The 17,137-nt window shown below is 41.5% G+C and overlaps 1 long non-coding RNA gene across 1 annotated transcript; it reads left to right on the top strand.

The window, feature by feature from the left end:
* Positions 1–986: 986 nt before the first annotated feature.
* On the top strand, positions 987–10,955 carry LOC149977383 (uncharacterized). Its single transcript, XR_016486538.1, has 3 exons — positions 987–1,112; positions 9,129–9,306; positions 9,463–10,955. It is a non-coding gene; the product is annotated as an uncharacterized LOC149977383 (long non-coding RNA).
* Positions 10,956–17,137: the final 6,182 nt, after the last annotated feature.

Genomic DNA, 17,137 nt, shown 5'->3' with positions numbered 1-17,137 from the left:
TTAAACCAGGCCCATTTTTAGGCTCTTGTTTTGGTAGTGAGATGGAATAACCTTTTATCTTGGCCAGGTCGCAGTTGTAAATGAAAACTTGTTCTCAACTGGCCTACCTGGTTATTAAATAAAGGTGAAATAAATAAATAAAAACCTAACAGTAGATCAATGTTGGCTTGAAGTTTAGCATGAGGCTGCCATTCTAAGCATACATTACGTCCTTTGCTCAAGCGCTGTAGCCAACATGTAAGGCTATCAAATAGCTTCTGAGTTACCAAATAGCAATCAACTATTCAAATTAATGTAAATGCCTTCATTACGAACAACCAGTGCCACCAATGTTTTCATAACACCCTAGCTAGTCATAGACTAGTCCGCCCTGTTTTGGCTTGACACAGCAAAGGACGTTTTCAGTAAAGAGAATTCCTGAAAAACAACACAAAAAAACGACATTTATTAAACAGTAAAGTCGATAACTGGTTAAGTCCTCAATTGATTAATTACCAGCGTTAAACGTCTTACCCTTAAAACCCACCATCTCGCTTGTCTGTGTCGGTTTCTGCTGTTGCATGAAATTGAGGTAGGTAACAACAGACTTTGGCTTTCCCAAACTCGGTCCTGCTTCTTGGCTGTGCCGGTCAGTATCAATTAAATGTCGATTTATGGGCTTTATTGACACGGGAAACATGTTTACATTGCCAAAGCAGGTGAAATGGATAATAAACAAATGTGAAATAAACCATTTAAAAAAAGAACAGTAAGCATTACACTGACTGCTCAGGCGCGCTTTCTTTGACACACACAATCTGTAGTTTTTCATTCCTAATAGTAGGCCTATAAGATTTTTTTTTTGATATTGAGTCGTGTTGGAACAATTATTAGGCTAAGAAATAAAAAATAACGTAATTGAATTACATTTATTAAAATACATCTAGCCTAATTGAACATGCGAGCCAGTGCACGAGCCCTGCCCAACCGCCTAGCGCTCAGACGTCATGCCCACGTGCGCCAGAAGAGGTCCAGTTGCATCTGTAGATGCGACAGAAAACAAATGACCGCTTATGTCGCTGTGTGATTAACCGTGCAAAGCAGCTTGTTTGGAAGTCCTCAACACACACAGGGTAAGATTTAATAACGTGTCAAGTTTCGGTGTATGTAATCGGTTTAAATGGTGCCGCTTTCGACAGCCTCAAAGGCTGGCAAACTACAGATTGCAGAGAAGTATTTGTCAATATTTACCGATATTTTCTGGTGTTTTGATTTAGGCCAGTTGAAACTCGTCCCCTTGTTTTGCAAATGATACATCGCCACAAATGTGATTACAATGTTGCCATACAGCGGACGTTAATGCTATTACAGAGTTGAAACATTAATTAGTACGGTTACATGCACACAATAATGCGATTGTGGATAGTCAGATTAATAATAGTTCGATTAAAACGTGTACATGCTTTGCAAGAACGATTTCCATAATAATCCTGTTTACAGATGAAATCAGGCTACATAATGGCTCTCTAAAATGTAGAACATCGCCAATCAAAATAAACGCTCTTTCTACCACAGCGAACATGTTCGGACATTAAAGTTCATATGTGAAAACTACTTCTAAAAGATGCATACATTCAGTTGTTCACAACACAATTGACTCGCGTTAGAGGGAGGCTCGCTCGGCTGGTGCTAGCACATTCGCAGGTAGAATGCAACACTGGAACGCCGATTAAGGTGTTAACATCTTCTAATAGTTAAAGATTGCTCAGAAAACCAGGTGTTTTTAATCGGCAATATTGACCTTGTGCCGATTAAGATAAACAGAGTATGGTGTTTACATGATTTGTTTATTCTACCTACTGCCTTGATCCGTTTAATATTTAATTATGTGTGTGCATGTAAACGTTGTAACAACAAAATACACTCACTGTCGCGCTCTAGTCCACATTCGTTCAAATTGAATTTGAGAAATATCGTAATGGGGGGGATTACCAAGCCTTTCATCAGGGCCGGTCCTGGCCTTTCTGCTACCCTAGGTGAGACAAAAAAATTGCAACCCCTACAAGAGTAGCGACAGTAAGCAAAATTACGTTGTAAAGATGTCTAAAATACGTGTTTTTCCAGATATTGAAGTTATTCAATTTAGGTTCTGAGTGAAAGGTGAAAATGTGTATTTTCCGGAAGTTGATCCCAGCTTCGTTTTTGGTTCTGAATGAAAGTTGAAAATATGTCATTTTTAGACCTCTATGGTTGGGCCAAATCAAGGCTGGTCCAGACAAACCTAAATCTGATTGGTTCGGACCGAACCAAAAAACAACTTATGTGTAAGTCAAGGTCGGTCCAGACTGCACCAAAAATACAAGTCTGGTCCAGACAGGGCAAAAAAAACGACAAAAGGCGTCAACATCGGTCTGTGCTTACTGAGGTATAGCCTACAGCAGGGATGGAGAAACTCCACTCCTTGGTGGGGCCAGAGTGGTGTCACACTTTTTCCCCTTCCCTAATCAACACAGCTGATGAGACTAATTGCATTCTAAACTGAGGATCATTATTAGTTCACTGTTGCTGTCAGATGTGACACCAATCAGGACCCAGAGGACTGGAGTTGTGCATCCCTGGCCTACAGTGGCACCCTGGCCTACAGTAGCACCTGTAAAACACCCCCAAAAAGATGGCCGGACAGGACCAAAAAAGATGGCCGGTCCGGACAGGACCAAATAAGGATTTCCAAAAGACGTGGGACAGTGCTTACTAGGGTGTAGCCTACCATGTCGCACCCCCAATGACATTAATGAATGTCCATCCATGGGGTGGGCCCACAATTTGTAAAACAGACCGTTGCATTGGCTTTATTGCTGCTGATTCCTGTGACTAATCAATTAGTATATTTAAGTGCTACATATCAGCGTCCCAACTTCATCAGGAGTTATCCTGAGCCTATTTGCAATGTGTTTACACAGCGGGAAAGGCAGATGTATTTTCTTTTTTCGCTATGATCAGCTTGTCAAAAAGATACGGATACAAACTTAAAACCACTGATCATGACAATGGGGTGGAACTCCTGGACAACGGTTGTGATTGGTCCATTCCATATGGTCCGTTCCATATGGTCCGTTCCATATTGTCCGTTCCATATTGTCCGTTCCATATTGTCCGTTCCATATTGTCCGTTCCATATTGTCCGTTCCATATTGTCCGTTCCATATGGTCCATTCCATATGGTCCGTTCCATATTGTCCGTTCCATATTGTCCGTTCCATATTGTCCGTTCCATATTGTCCGTTCCATATTGTCCGTTCCATATTGTCCGTTCCATATTGTCCGTTCCATATTGTCCGTTCCATATTGTCCGTTCCATATTGTCCGTTCCATATGGTCCGTTCCATATTGTCCATTCCATATTGTCCATTCCATATTGTCCATTCCATATGGTCCATTCCATATTGTCCGTTCCATATTGTCCGTTCCATATTGTCCATTCCATATTGTCCGTTCCATATTGTCCGTTCCATATTGTCCGTTCCATATTGTCCGTTCCATATTGTCCATTCCATATTGTCCATTCCATATTGTCCATTCCATATTGTCCATATTGTCCATTCCATATGGTCCATTCCATATTGTCCATTCCATATTGTCCATTCCATATGGTCCATTCCATATGGTCCATTCCATATGGTCCATTCCATATTGTCCATTCCATATTGTCCGTTCCATATTGTCCATTCCATATTGTCCGTTCCATATTGTCCGTTCCATATTGTCCTTTCCATATTGTCCATTCCATATTGTCCGTTCCATATTGTCCGTTCCATATTGTCCGTTCCATATTGTCCGTTCCATATTGTCCATTCCATATGGTCCATTCCATATTGTCCATTCCATATGGTCCGTTCCATATTGTCCATTCCATATTGTCCGTTCCATATTGTCCATTCCATATGGTCCATTCCATATGGTCCATTCCATATTGTCCGTTCCATATTGTCCTTTTACTTTGACCTGTCCTGTTTTTATGTTGTTTTGTTAACATGACAGTTTATTTTTTTTGTTATTGTTGATTGCGCGCCGTTAAGGTAAGTCTATTTGATCAGAGAAACCTGCATGGTATATCCTAAAAAGTTTCTGTCTCATTACATTGTCATACATTTTATCTCCAGCCTGTAGGCTACAGAAAAGGCCTCATCCTCTTTATTTCATATCTGCTACATGATTTATGTTAGATTTTATTTTTTTTTGGTGGTGGGGGTGGAATGTTGGTCGAGTGCAGCAGCCATCCGTCTCTCCAACAGCACCCTGGAGAGGTGCGCTGGGATTGGACAAGATAAATATTTTGAGCCCCTGCCTTTGACAAAGTGGGCACTGCTTATCATAGGGCAGCATCAGCTCTCACCTAAAAAGCCCATATGCCGCTGGTTGAGAGAAGTTGTCATTGTTTTTGGGCAGAAATATGTGAGGTTTGATGTGTTGTTGGCCAGTTAAGCTTAGAAAATGCCGCCCTTGTCAATCTGCTGCCATAGGCGGCCGCCTAATGAGCGGGCCGGCTCTGCCTTAAGTTTTATATCCAGCTTGATTTGTCCTTAAAGACTTTCACTGGATGGAACCAATCTGTTCCTTCATATTGTGTCACATTCAAAGCTAAATGGTGAATAGCTTATGTTCATCAGTTATGGCCATTTTAAGATATACATTTTGAAGGATTTGTGTTTGACACAATTCAATTGTTAAATTATTTAGCTATTAACAGTTTGTCTGAAGGCTATATTAGGAAGGCTGTTGCCCTTAATGTGGAAGGGTTGGCACATGCTTCAGCACAGGGACATGCTTTTGCATGCTGCTCGCGCACACACACACACACACACAACCACATGGCTGTTGGCCTACGGACGGTTGACACGTATGTCACAGTACAGAGACATGCTTTGGCATGCTGCTCGCACACACACACACAACCACATGACTGTTGGCCTACGGACGGTTTACACATACGTCACAGTACAGAGACATGCTTTGGCATGCTGCTCGCACACACACACACACACAACCACATGACTGTTGGCCTACGGACGGTTGACACATAAGTCACAGTACAGAGACATGCTTTGGCATGCTGCAAATGGCATGTGTTGTGGTAATAACACATTTGTCAGTCAGTAAATGGGGAAAACCCACGTATACAAAGAAAGCTCATAGTCAAATCACATTTTATTGGTCACATGCAGATGTTATTGCGGGTGTAGCGAAATGCTTGTGTTCCTAGCTCCAGCACTGCAGTAGTATGTAACAACAATACACACACATCTAAAAGTAAAATAATGGAATTAATTAATGTATAAATATTAAGACGGAGTATATACAGTTGAAGTTGGAAGTTAACGTACACTTAGGTTGGAGTCATTCAAACTTGTTTTTCAACCACTCCACAAATGTCTTGTTAACAAACTATAGTTTTGGCAGTCGGTTAGGATATCTACTTTGTGCATGACACAAGTCATTTTTCCAACAATTATTTACAGACAGTTTATTTCCCCTATAATTCACTGTATCACAATTCCAGTGGGTCAGAAGTTTACATACACTAAGTTGACTGTGCCTTTCAGCAACTTGGAAATTTCCAGAAAATTATGTCTTGGCTTTAGAAGCTTCTGATAGGCTAATTGACATAATTTGAGTCAATTGGAGGTGTACCTTCAAACTTGGTGCCTCTTTGCTTGACATCATGGGGAAATCAGCCAAGACCTCAAAATTGTAGACCTCCACAAGTCTGGTTCATCATTGGGAGCAATTTCCACATGCCTGAAGGTACCACTTTCATCTGTACAAACAATTGCACGCAAGTATAAACACCATGGGACCTCGCAGCTGTCATAACACTCAGGAAGGAGATGCGTTCTGAATCCTGGAGATGAACATACATTGGTGTGAAAAGTGCAAATTTATCCCAGAACAACAGCAAAAGACCTTGTGAAGATGCTGGAGGAAACAGGTATAAAACTATCTATATCCACAATAAAACGAGTCAACATAACCCGAAAGACAGCTCAGCAAGAAAGAAGCCACTGCTCCAAAACCGCCATAAAAAAGTCAGGTTTGCAACTGCACATGGTGATAAAGGTCGTACTTTTTGGAGAAATGTCCTCTGGTCTGATGAAACAAAAATAGAACTGTTTGGCCATAAAGACCATCGTTATGTTTGGAGGAAAAAGGGGAAGCTTGCAAGCCGAAGAACACCATCCAAGTACGGGGGTGGCAGCATCATGTTGTGGGGGTGCTTTGCTCCAGGAGGAACTGGTGCACTTCACAAAATAGATGGCATCATGAGGGAGGAAAATGATGTGGATATATTGAAGCAATGTCTCAAGACATCAGTCAGGAAGTTAAAGCTTGGTCACAAATGGGTCTTCCAAGCATACTTCCAAAGTTGTGGCAAAATGCCTTAAGGACAACAGTCCAGGTATTGGAGTGGCCATCACAAAGCCCTGACCTCAATCCTATAGATACATTGTGGGCAGAACTGAAAAAGCGTGTGCTAGCAAGGAGGCCTACAAACCTTTACACCAGCTCTGTCAGAAGGAATGGGCCAAAATTCACCCAACTTATTGCGGGAAGCTTGTGGAAGGCTACCCAAAATGTTTGACCCAAGTTAAACAATTTAATGGCAATGCTACCAAATACTAATTGAGTGTATGTAAACTTCTGACCCACTGGGAATGTGATGAAAGAAATAAATGATTCTTAAAATAAAGTGGTGATCCTAACTGACCTAAGACTTGGAATCTTTACTAGGATAAAATGTCAGGAATTGTGAAAAACGGAGTTTAAATGTAGTTGGCTAAGGTGTATGTAAACTTCCGACTTCAACTGTAGACACAGTGGCGGTTTTGAATGCAGGAAAACATGTAAACCTGTTCAAAAGAGAAGATGGGGATGTCACTGACTGAGTGTGTTTGTAGGGACTGGGTTCTCTGAGTGCTAACCAAAAGACCGGTGAGGCTTTTCCTCTGGCTGCAGCAGTGGTGCATGGGTAAAATCCCTGGGGAAGTCAACCAGAGTAAAAAAGCCATCTTACAAACCTGTGTGTTGTGATAATTGTTGTTTTCTCTATAACCTGTTAGTTCATATGCCTTGCGACTGTGGTGTATATAGGCCTAAAGCCGAGAAAATAAGAAGACACAGTGGCAGAATAAATTCAACCACACCTTTTTGTTTCATCACAAACCGGAGAGCAACATCTGTCTGGTGACACAAAGCATATAGCGTGTAACAAACAGTTAATGTTCCCCACCTTTTCGGACTACTAAACAACTATTGATTCAAAGTCAACATTTCAACATCTAATCACCTATGCTTAGTCTAATACAGTGACAACTAAAAGATGCACTTCAGTAAAATCGTGGATAACGCACCGTCTGGGACTTACTTCCATTGGGGTCCTCTTACTTCCATTGGGGTCCTCTTACTTCCATTGGGGTCCTTTTAATTCCATTCAACGTAAGTTAAATATGCTGTCTGTCCATGGTACTGATTTCTGTGTGTGTGCAAGTAGAAAAAACATGGTGACTCACCCTACTTGTAGAGAGTAGCCAATGCCATTCTCTTCTGTCATGTTGTAGAGAGTAGCCAATGCCATCCTCTTCTGTCATGTTGTAGAGAGTAGCCAATGCCGTCCTCCTGTCATGTTGTAGAGAGTAGCCAATGCCGTCATGTTGTAGAGAGTAGCCAATGCCGTCCTCCTGTCATGTTGCTTGAACAGTCTGACGCGCTTTTAGTTGTCCTAGGCTACCTGGCTAAAATGTTTGCTCGCTAGCCTAACTCCCTTTCATGGGCAACGCGATGTGCCAGGCCAGCTAGTTAACATTAGCCAGCCAACTACATGTTGAACTTCCATCCTCGCAGGCCAGGGGCACAATGTATGAATTTATGGTTGGTTCAGAATCGCCATTATAATCATTGGCCAGTATGGAGTATTAAGTAAAACCTCAAGTCCAAATCCCTATCTCCATTCATGGCTAATATAGGAAAGGGATGATGTTTAGCTAGCTAGCCACCGGAGGACAATGACACAACAATTATTTTTTTTTCTGTCAATGATTATTATTATTTTTGCTGTGATGTGATTGGTGTGAAGCCAAATCCAAACTAGCTTCCCTTGACACTTTTTTTTTTTTTTTTTTGGGTGCCAGGACCATTCACAGCTGAGCTCACTGTTTCGCTCAACGCTGATTGGCTATTATTTTATACATTTAAAAATATATATATTGTTATCAAGGGAGGCCAACTGCTCACTGGCTTCCCTTGCATTCAATACTATGGGTGGCAACAATGTCATACTCTTTTTGACCAGAAAGCATGTATGGGCTCCACATACAGAGACAGAGGGGTGTTGTTTTCGTTCACTTGGCTGCTTTCTCTGGTGAGATACATTCAGCCTCTTGCGAATTGAAGGACATTTATGAAACACAGAGAGACAGACGTATGATACATTCATTCTTTTGTATATATTTTTGTTTTCTTGGACATTTTTTGGGAGGGGGGAAGCCTGGTTTCTCTTGGCATCTATGAATACTCACCACTGTCTGGCTCCCCTCAGCAGATGGCTGTTGTAGGGCAGGATTCACCACTGTCTGGCTCCCCTCAGCAGATGGCTGTTGTAGGGCAGGATTCACCACTGTCTGGCTCCCCTCAGCAGATGGCTGTTGTAGGGCAGGATACACCACTGTCTGGCTCCCCTCAGCAGATGGCTGTTGTAGGGCAGGATTCACCACTGTCTGGCTCCCCTCAGCAGATGGCTGTTGTAGGGCAGGATTCACCACTGTCTGGCTCCCCTCAGCAGATGGCTGTTGTAGGGCAGGATACACCACTGTCTGGCTCCCCTCAGCAGATGGCTGTTGTAGGGCAGGATTCACCACTGTCTGGCTCCCCTCAGCAGATGGCTGTTGTAGGGCAGGATTCACCACTGTCTGGCTCCCCTCAGCAGATGGCTGTTGTAGGGCAGGATTCACCACTGTAAATTGTTCGAAGTAGTCATTAACATTTTAAATCAATGTTTTTTTGTTTGGCTTCCATTTTAAAGTGAACACACACACACACACACACACACACTGAGAGGGTGTGTTTGTATTTATACTGTGTGTTCCCCTGTCTCCCAGGTCCTGCTATGTTGAGGTGTGTCAGCTATGACTGATGTGGAGGCGACATATGAAGACTTCATCGCTTCGCGGCGGACCGGCCGACGGAACGCCGTACACGATATCCCACAATCCCCTGAGGCACAGGGACCCAGCAACCTATCACAGGACCTGGCACAGCTCAACATCAACAAGTCAGGTCAGAGCATTGGACACACACACACACACACACACACACACATATTCACACTGGCACACACGTAGACATGCGCACGCACACACACGCACCGACATGCTCACGCACACACACACACAGACTAAACTGCCCTTCTGCTCTCTCCTCTCTCTCTCTCAGGTGAAAGAGAGGATGCTGAAAAGAGCAAGACCCTGTCGGAGTCTTCATCCACACCAGAAGAGGGAGGTAAAGAGTTGGGGAGCTAGCAGACGATGTAGACCTGGACCAAAACCCCTGCTCTTTTTCCAAGCTACTGATCTGTGAACTGTAGACCTTCTACCAGTAGAGCTTCCCAACCTGCTCTCAGAACTCTGCCCTGAGCCAATAACATGAGTTGTTGGCGTTACCGAGGCAGTCACAGCACGCCGAGTCCTCTGTGCTGGTCCTCCTCCCAACAGTCTTAAAAAGCTTCCTTTCCTTGCCTCCTTTCCTTCTAAACAACAGAAGCTGAAATTTAAAACAAGCCCATTCCGATTCTGCTCTTTCTCCCTGAAGTTTGTATAGTGGAAGGAACGAAATTCATGGGAAGCAACAGAGTTGGATTAATATGGTGTGGCTGATGAAGCAATATGGTAGTATCCTACCTAGTCCATTGACCCTTCAGTGGCCCTTCCTAAAGGAAATTTATGAGGAAAGGTTGCCAATTAAGGAGATTTGTACATGGCCGAAGAAGTTTTCAACAGCGGAAGTGGAACATCCCTAACCACCCTTGGGGATTCACTATGGTTACCATCCTTAACACAGGACTGTCGCTCGGAACAATGAACAGTGGTTGGACACGGACTCCTGCTCTTTCTTCTCTGGCCTGATGCCATTGGCCCGGGCCCCCTGTCAATCATGTGGACATCCTTACAGGAACAACAACCCCCTTTTACTCTCTAAATGATTGAACCCTCATTTAACTAGGAGATATCCTGAGATTGAGAATCTATTTTACCAGAGACCTGGCAATTTAGGCTGTTGGAAACTAAAACATCATATAGATATATATATATATATATATATATATATATATATATATATATATATATATATATATATATATATATTGCCATGATATGATAATTGGAGACACTGACGCTGAAACTTAATTTCACTGCACTGTTTTGCTAGTCTCCAACAGGTTGTTTCTTATGTGGCCTGCTAACTGATGTCCCCTCCACAGTGTGTGGCTGATCAGCATGTGTGTGCTGTCCCATGGTCATGTCCTGATGTCTCACTCACTGCACCAGGTATAATGAGTGATGTCTTTGTGTCTGTGTTCTATCAAATGAGTTCTTCATCCATTTTCAGTAAAGGATGCTTAGAGGGATAGTTCACCCCAAAATCAAAGTTGGTCAGATATTCTCGAATAATGAAACAGGGCCTAAATGCTACATGGCACAGTCCACTCCTAGTGGTACAGTCCACTCCTAGTGGTACAGTCCAATCCTAGTGGTACAGTCCAATCCTAGTGGTACAGTCCACTCCTAGTGGTACAGTCCAATCCTAGTGGTACAGTCCAATCCTAGTGGTACAGTCCACTCCTAGTGGTACAGTCCACTCCTAGTGGTACAGTCCAATCCTAGTGGTACAGTCCAATCCTAGTGGTACAGTCCACTCCTAGTGGTACAGTCCAATCCTAGTGGTACAGTCCACTCCTAGTGGTACAGTCCACTCCTAGTGGTACAGTCCACTCCTAGTGGTACAGTCCACTCCTAGTGGTACAGTCCACTCCTAGTGGTACAGTCCAATGCTGTTTATAATGAAAGCCTACTAGCTGTATGAACTCTACATTTAGTGTTTTCCATATGTATTTATTTATTAACTTAACAAGAGCACTAGTTTTGATGGTGAGACTGACATGCTGGCTGCAGGCCATTTGTTGATTTGTTTGTTTTGGATATACAAATAAAGACCATAATTGAGAAGTGACTATGAATCGTTGAGAAGTGACTATGAATCGTTGAGAAGTGACTATGAATCGTTGAGAAGTGACTATGAATTGTTGAGAAGTGACTATGAATTGTTGAGAAGTGACTATGAATTGTTGAGAAGTGATTATGAATCGTTGAGAAGTGACTATGAATCGTTGAGAAGTGACTATGAATTGTTGAGAAGTGACTATGAATTGTTGAGAAGTGACTATGAATTGTTGAGAAGTGACTATGAATCGTTGAGAAGTGACTATGAATCGTTGAGAAGTGACTATGAATCGTTGAGAAGTGACTATGAATCGTTGAGAAGTGACTATGAATCGTTGAGAAGTGACTATGAATCGTTGAGAAGTGACTATGAATTGTTGAGAAGTGATTATGAATCGTTGAGAAGTGATTATGAATCGTTGAGAAGTGACTATGAATTGTTGAGAAGTGATTATGAATTGTTGAGAAGTGACTATGAATCGTTGAGAAGTGACTATGAATCGTTGAGAAGTGACTATGAATTGTTGAGAAGTGATTATGAATCGTTGAAGTGACTCGTTGAGAAGTGAATTTGACTCGTTGAGAAGTGAATTTGACTCGTTGAGAAGCGACTATGAATTGTTGAGAAGTGACTATGAATTAGAGGCCGACCGATTATGATTTTTCAACGCCGATACCGATTATTGGAGGACAAAAAAAACCCCGATACCGATTAATTGGACGATTAAAAAAATAATAATGTGTGTATATATATGTATGTATGTATGTATGTATGTGTATATATGTGCGAACTAACTTGCCAGAATTTTACGTAATTATGACATAACATTGAAGGTTATAATCATGTTGAAGTCATGTTTAGTTGACAACTCAATCAAATGTCAATTAAAACTAGACGTTGAACTGACGTCTGTGCCCAGTTGATCATGTCTGTGTTACCTGCAGTTTCTCTCTTCAGAACCTCCACCTCCTCACTGGCACTCAATCTGGCCCCCAACATAGTAGTTACAGAAAGCTAGAGATTAAACTGAACCTTAACCTTGAGATAATGTTTCTTGGAGACATTACCTGTTTCCCCCGTCTCACCAGCTGTCACTCTACCATCCAGGGCTGAGATCACAGGAAGAGACTCACAGCCTTAACAACCCCAAACACAACTCAAATATGGGTTCCAACAGGATGAAAACATTATCTATCTGATTGGTTTATTACCTGTGTTACCTCTCTCCAGGTCCTCCACCTTGTTTCTATGGAGCTGCAGCAACCTTCATTGTGAAATGAAACTCTTCAGAAAGGATGTAATTTTTATGAGGCTGAGTCCCAGTGAAAGTTCTGGAATAATGCCAATGACATTATTTTGCACCATGCCTCTCCAGCTAGCAGACGGTGCAGGAGTTACCCCTGGTTACAACTGATTGGATAAGACCTAGCAGTGTGATATCCGCTCAACCTTTATCAGGATGCAGCTGTTATAGTTACTGTTGTTTAATGCTAGCATCTGCATGTAAAAAGGGAGTCAATGACCGACAGACATTAAGCCTTTGTAATGCCTTACTTAATAATATCCTCTTGAAGCTAGGGGGCACTATTTTTATGTTTGGAAAAATAACGTTCCCAAAGTAAACGGCCCTATTTCTCAGGACCAGATGCTAGAATATGCATATAATTGACAGCTTTGGATAGAAAACACTCTAAAGTTTCAAAAACTGTAAAAATATTGTCTCTGAGTATAACAGAACTGATATTGCAGGTGAAAGCCTGAAAAAAATCCAAACGGGAAGTGACTCTTATTTTGAAACTCCTATGTTTCTATGCATCCCTATTGCCCATTGAAAGGGATATCAACCAGATTCCCTTTTCTATGACTTCCCTAAGGTGTCAACAGCCTTTAGACATAGTTTCAGGCTTTTATTTTGAAGAATGAGTGTGAACGACCACATTGCGTAAGTGGACAGGTGGGGGCTCTCAGAGTGATTTTGTGCGCAAAAGAGAGAGGCGGCCATTGTTACTCCCAGTCCTAGTGGAAAGCCAACTGTCCCGGTTGATATATTATTGAATAGATATTTGAAAAACACCTTTAGGATTGATTATAAAAAAACGTTTGACATGTTTCTGTGTACATTACGGATATAATTTGAATTTTTGTCTGTTGTCGTGACCGCTCTTTCCGGTGGATTCCTGGGCATAACGCACCAAACTAACGGAGGTATTTGGATATAAAAAATATCTTTATGGAACAAAAGGAACATTTGTTGTCTAACTGGGAGTCTCGATAGTGAAAACATCCGAAGATCATCAAAGGTAAACGATTAATTTGATTGCTTTTCTGATTTTCGTGACCAAGTTACCTGATGGTAGGTGTACTTATTGTTTTGCTGTGTTATCGATAAACTTACACAAACGCTTGTATTGTTTTCACTGTAAAGCATAATTTCAAAATCTGAGACGACAGGGTGATTAACAAAAGGCTAAGCTGTGTTTAGCTATATTTCACTTGTGATTTCATGACTATGAATATTTTCTAGCACTATTATTTGACTGTTGTGCTATGCTATTAAGCGTTGCTGACTACAAATATACCGGATCCGGGATTTTTGGTTCTAAGCGGTTGTGAGAAGTAGATTTGCACATCGAGGAAGCCCTAACTTCCGGACTCTTCATTTTAGCTCAACACAGAACAACTAGAGGTTGATCACACAGTAAATACTGTTCTCTCTTTCCAGCTCCTTCACCTCACTCTCACTGGTAGTGTTTTAAAATATAGAATATAGCTAAGAATAAATTGTTCTGATGTTAACATAACATGTGTTCTGTCTCCACCTTGTTCTTCTGGAGCTGCAGTTCAGTGACAGCCAGCTCCACTCACTGTTCCACCACCAGGTCTCTCAGCTTCTTCAGCTCTGTCCAGATGTCAGGGGTGGTGGTGGTCTCTTCCACTGTGACCCTATTGAGTGATGTCATTTTCTCTGACCCCTCCACTCTCTCCCTGAGCCCATGTCCCAGAAAGACAGAACAGCAACACCAGCACAGTTTCACAACCCCTCATTCTGAAATGGAACATTTTCAGAAATTATGAGGCTCAGTTCCTTCTCTACAGTATATACTGTACACTCAGAACGTAGTGAGCTTGAAGTCTTGGTGACCAAGAGTCTTCTGTTCTTTCGACCAATCGACTGATAGAAATTTGAAAACGTGTTTTTTGTATTTTTATAAAACAATTATGTTGGCTACTGAGCTTGTCTGATGCTTTAAGAACACTGTGATTTTAAATAATTAAAACACAAATGACTCGAGGGAGGCAGAGATCAACACAGCCTAACCAGAAGAAAATAAATTATTCCCGAACCACCACCTTCTGATGGCCTTTGGAGATTGTGCCATTAAGCTCCCGAAGTTCCCAGTAATAGGCTCCGCCAGGAGTCAGCAACCTTTTCCATTTGGAGTGCCAATTTCAATGACCAGTTCTATCGATCTGCATGCCAGTTATGATTTTTATATGCACATTTTCATGGAACAGTTTCATGTATTTTATAATAAAATCTACTCATCTCAAAATGATGTCTAAACCAAAAGGAAAATTGTGCAAAATCTAAAAGTAACTTCCATTGCCAACTACTGTATGTAAAAAAAATTGCCAAACAGAAAACCAACAAATAAAAACATTGCAGGTAGAAAATATCTTGATTTTAAAAATAAATCATGTTGTCTATGCATGGCTTGTCTGCAAGGAACTTAAAAACATTGTATCAACTTAGTGCAACCTTCAGGCTGAACAATCAAACATGCATGTTTCCTGCACCTGTGAGCTCCGGACAGACTCAGCTGTAGGCTATTTGTGCAAGGGATGAGAAGTAATCAGGTGGGCCTATTTTATGACCTACAGTTGAAGTCGGAAGTTTACATACAGCTTAGCCAAATATATTTCAATTAAGTTTTTCACAATTCCTGATATTTAATCCTAGTAAAAAATTCCCTGTCTTAGGTCAGTTAGGATCACCACTTTATTTTAAGAATGTGAAATGTCAGAATAATAGTAGAGAGAATGATTTATTTATTTCAGCTTTTATTTCTTTCATCACATTCCCAGTGGGTCAGAAAAATGCATGCACTCAATTAGTATTTGGTAGCATTGCCTCTAAATTGTTTAACTTGGGTCAAATGTTTCGGGTAGCCTTCCACAAGCTTCCCACAATAAGTTGGGTGAATTTTGGCCCATTCCTCCTGACAGCTGGTGTAACTGAGTCAGGTTTGTAGGCCTTGCTCACACACGCTTTTTCAGTTCTGCCCACAACTTTTCTATAGGATTGAGGGCAGGGCTTTGTGATGGCCTCTCCAGTACCTTGACTTTGTTGTCCTTAAGGCATTTTGCCACAACTTTGGAAGTATGCTTGAGGCCATTGTCCATTTGGAAGACCCATTTGCGACCAAGCTTTAACTTCCTGACTGATGTCTTGTGATGTTGCTTCAATATATCCACATGATTTTCCTCCCTCATGATCCCATTTATTTTGTGAACCAGTCCCTCCTGCAGCAAAGCACCCTCACAACATGATGCTGCCACCCCTGTGATTCATGGTTGGGACGGTGTTCTTCGGCTTGCAAGCCTCCCCCTTTTCCCTCCAAACATAACGATGGTCATTATGGCCAAACAGTTCTATTTTTGTTTCATCAGACCAGAGGACATTTCTCCAAAAAGTACGATCTTTCTCCCCATGTCCAGTTGCAAACCGTAGTCTGGCTTTTTTTATGGCGGTTTTGGAGCAGTCGCTTCTTCATTGCTGAGCAGCCTTTCAGGTTATGTCGATATAGGACTCATTTTACTGTGGATAAAAATACTTTTGTACCTGTTTCCTCCATCATCTTCACAAGGTCCTTTGCTGCTGTTCTGGGATTGATTTGCACTTTTCGTACCAAAGTACGTTCATCTCAAGGAGACAGAACGCGTCTCCTTCCTGAGCGGTATGACGGCTGCGTGATCCCATGGTGTTTATACTTGTGTACAGATGAACGTGCTTCTTTCAGGCGTTTGGAAATTGCTCCCAAGGATGAACCAGACTTGTGGAGGTTTACAATTTTTTTGGGCTGATTTCTTTTGATATTCCCATGATGTCAAGCAAAGAGGCACAGAGTTTGAAGGTAGACCTTGAAGTACATCAACAGGTACTCCTCCAATTGACGTCATTTAGCCTATCAGAAGCTTCTAAAGCCATGACATCATTTTCTGGAATTTTCCAAGCTGTTTAAAGGCACAGTCGACGTAGTGTATGTAAACTTCTGACCCACTGGAATTGTGATACAGTGAATTATAAGTGAAATAATCTGTATAAACAATTTTTTTTTAAATGACTTGTGTCATGCACAAAGTATATGTCCTAAACGACTTGCCATAACTACAGTTTTTTAACAAGAAATTTGTGGAATGGTTGAAAAACGAGTTTTAATGACTCCAACCTAAGTGTAAACCTCTGACTTCAACTGTAGGTCAGAGCATGACATTTTTTTTCCCCTTTCATGCTAAGTGGTTATCAAAAGGGAGAGAGCTGGAAATAATTTTCAAATAGGCTACATTGAGGAACTATATTAATTCTCAATAGATGTAAAAATAGACTTACTTTACTTGCTGTTTTGAGGTGAAGAAAAAATGACTTTGAGAAGCTCCACAGCTCATTAGTGGCGAGTTAAGACAATCAGAAATACTATCAGACCCCCAAATGGGCACATTTATAAGCCTACATTTGCACACAGGCCAGGTAGCCTATAGGCTTCTACTTCTATGCATAATCAGGTGCGTGTCCTTACTCAACATTGACAGGAGCGCTCCAAACAAAACACAATATAATATTGACAAATCGTACATGGAATGAAAAAACTAAAACTTGTTTCTCACAAGT

Source organism: Oncorhynchus mykiss, chromosome 15, assembly GCF_057628025.1.
Source record: "Oncorhynchus mykiss isolate SJ-2025 chromosome 15, ASM5762802v1, whole genome shotgun sequence".
NCBI classification, from domain to species: Eukaryota; Metazoa; Chordata; class Actinopteri; order Salmoniformes; family Salmonidae; genus Oncorhynchus; species Oncorhynchus mykiss.
This window is presented reverse-complemented; position numbering and strand designations above follow the sequence as displayed.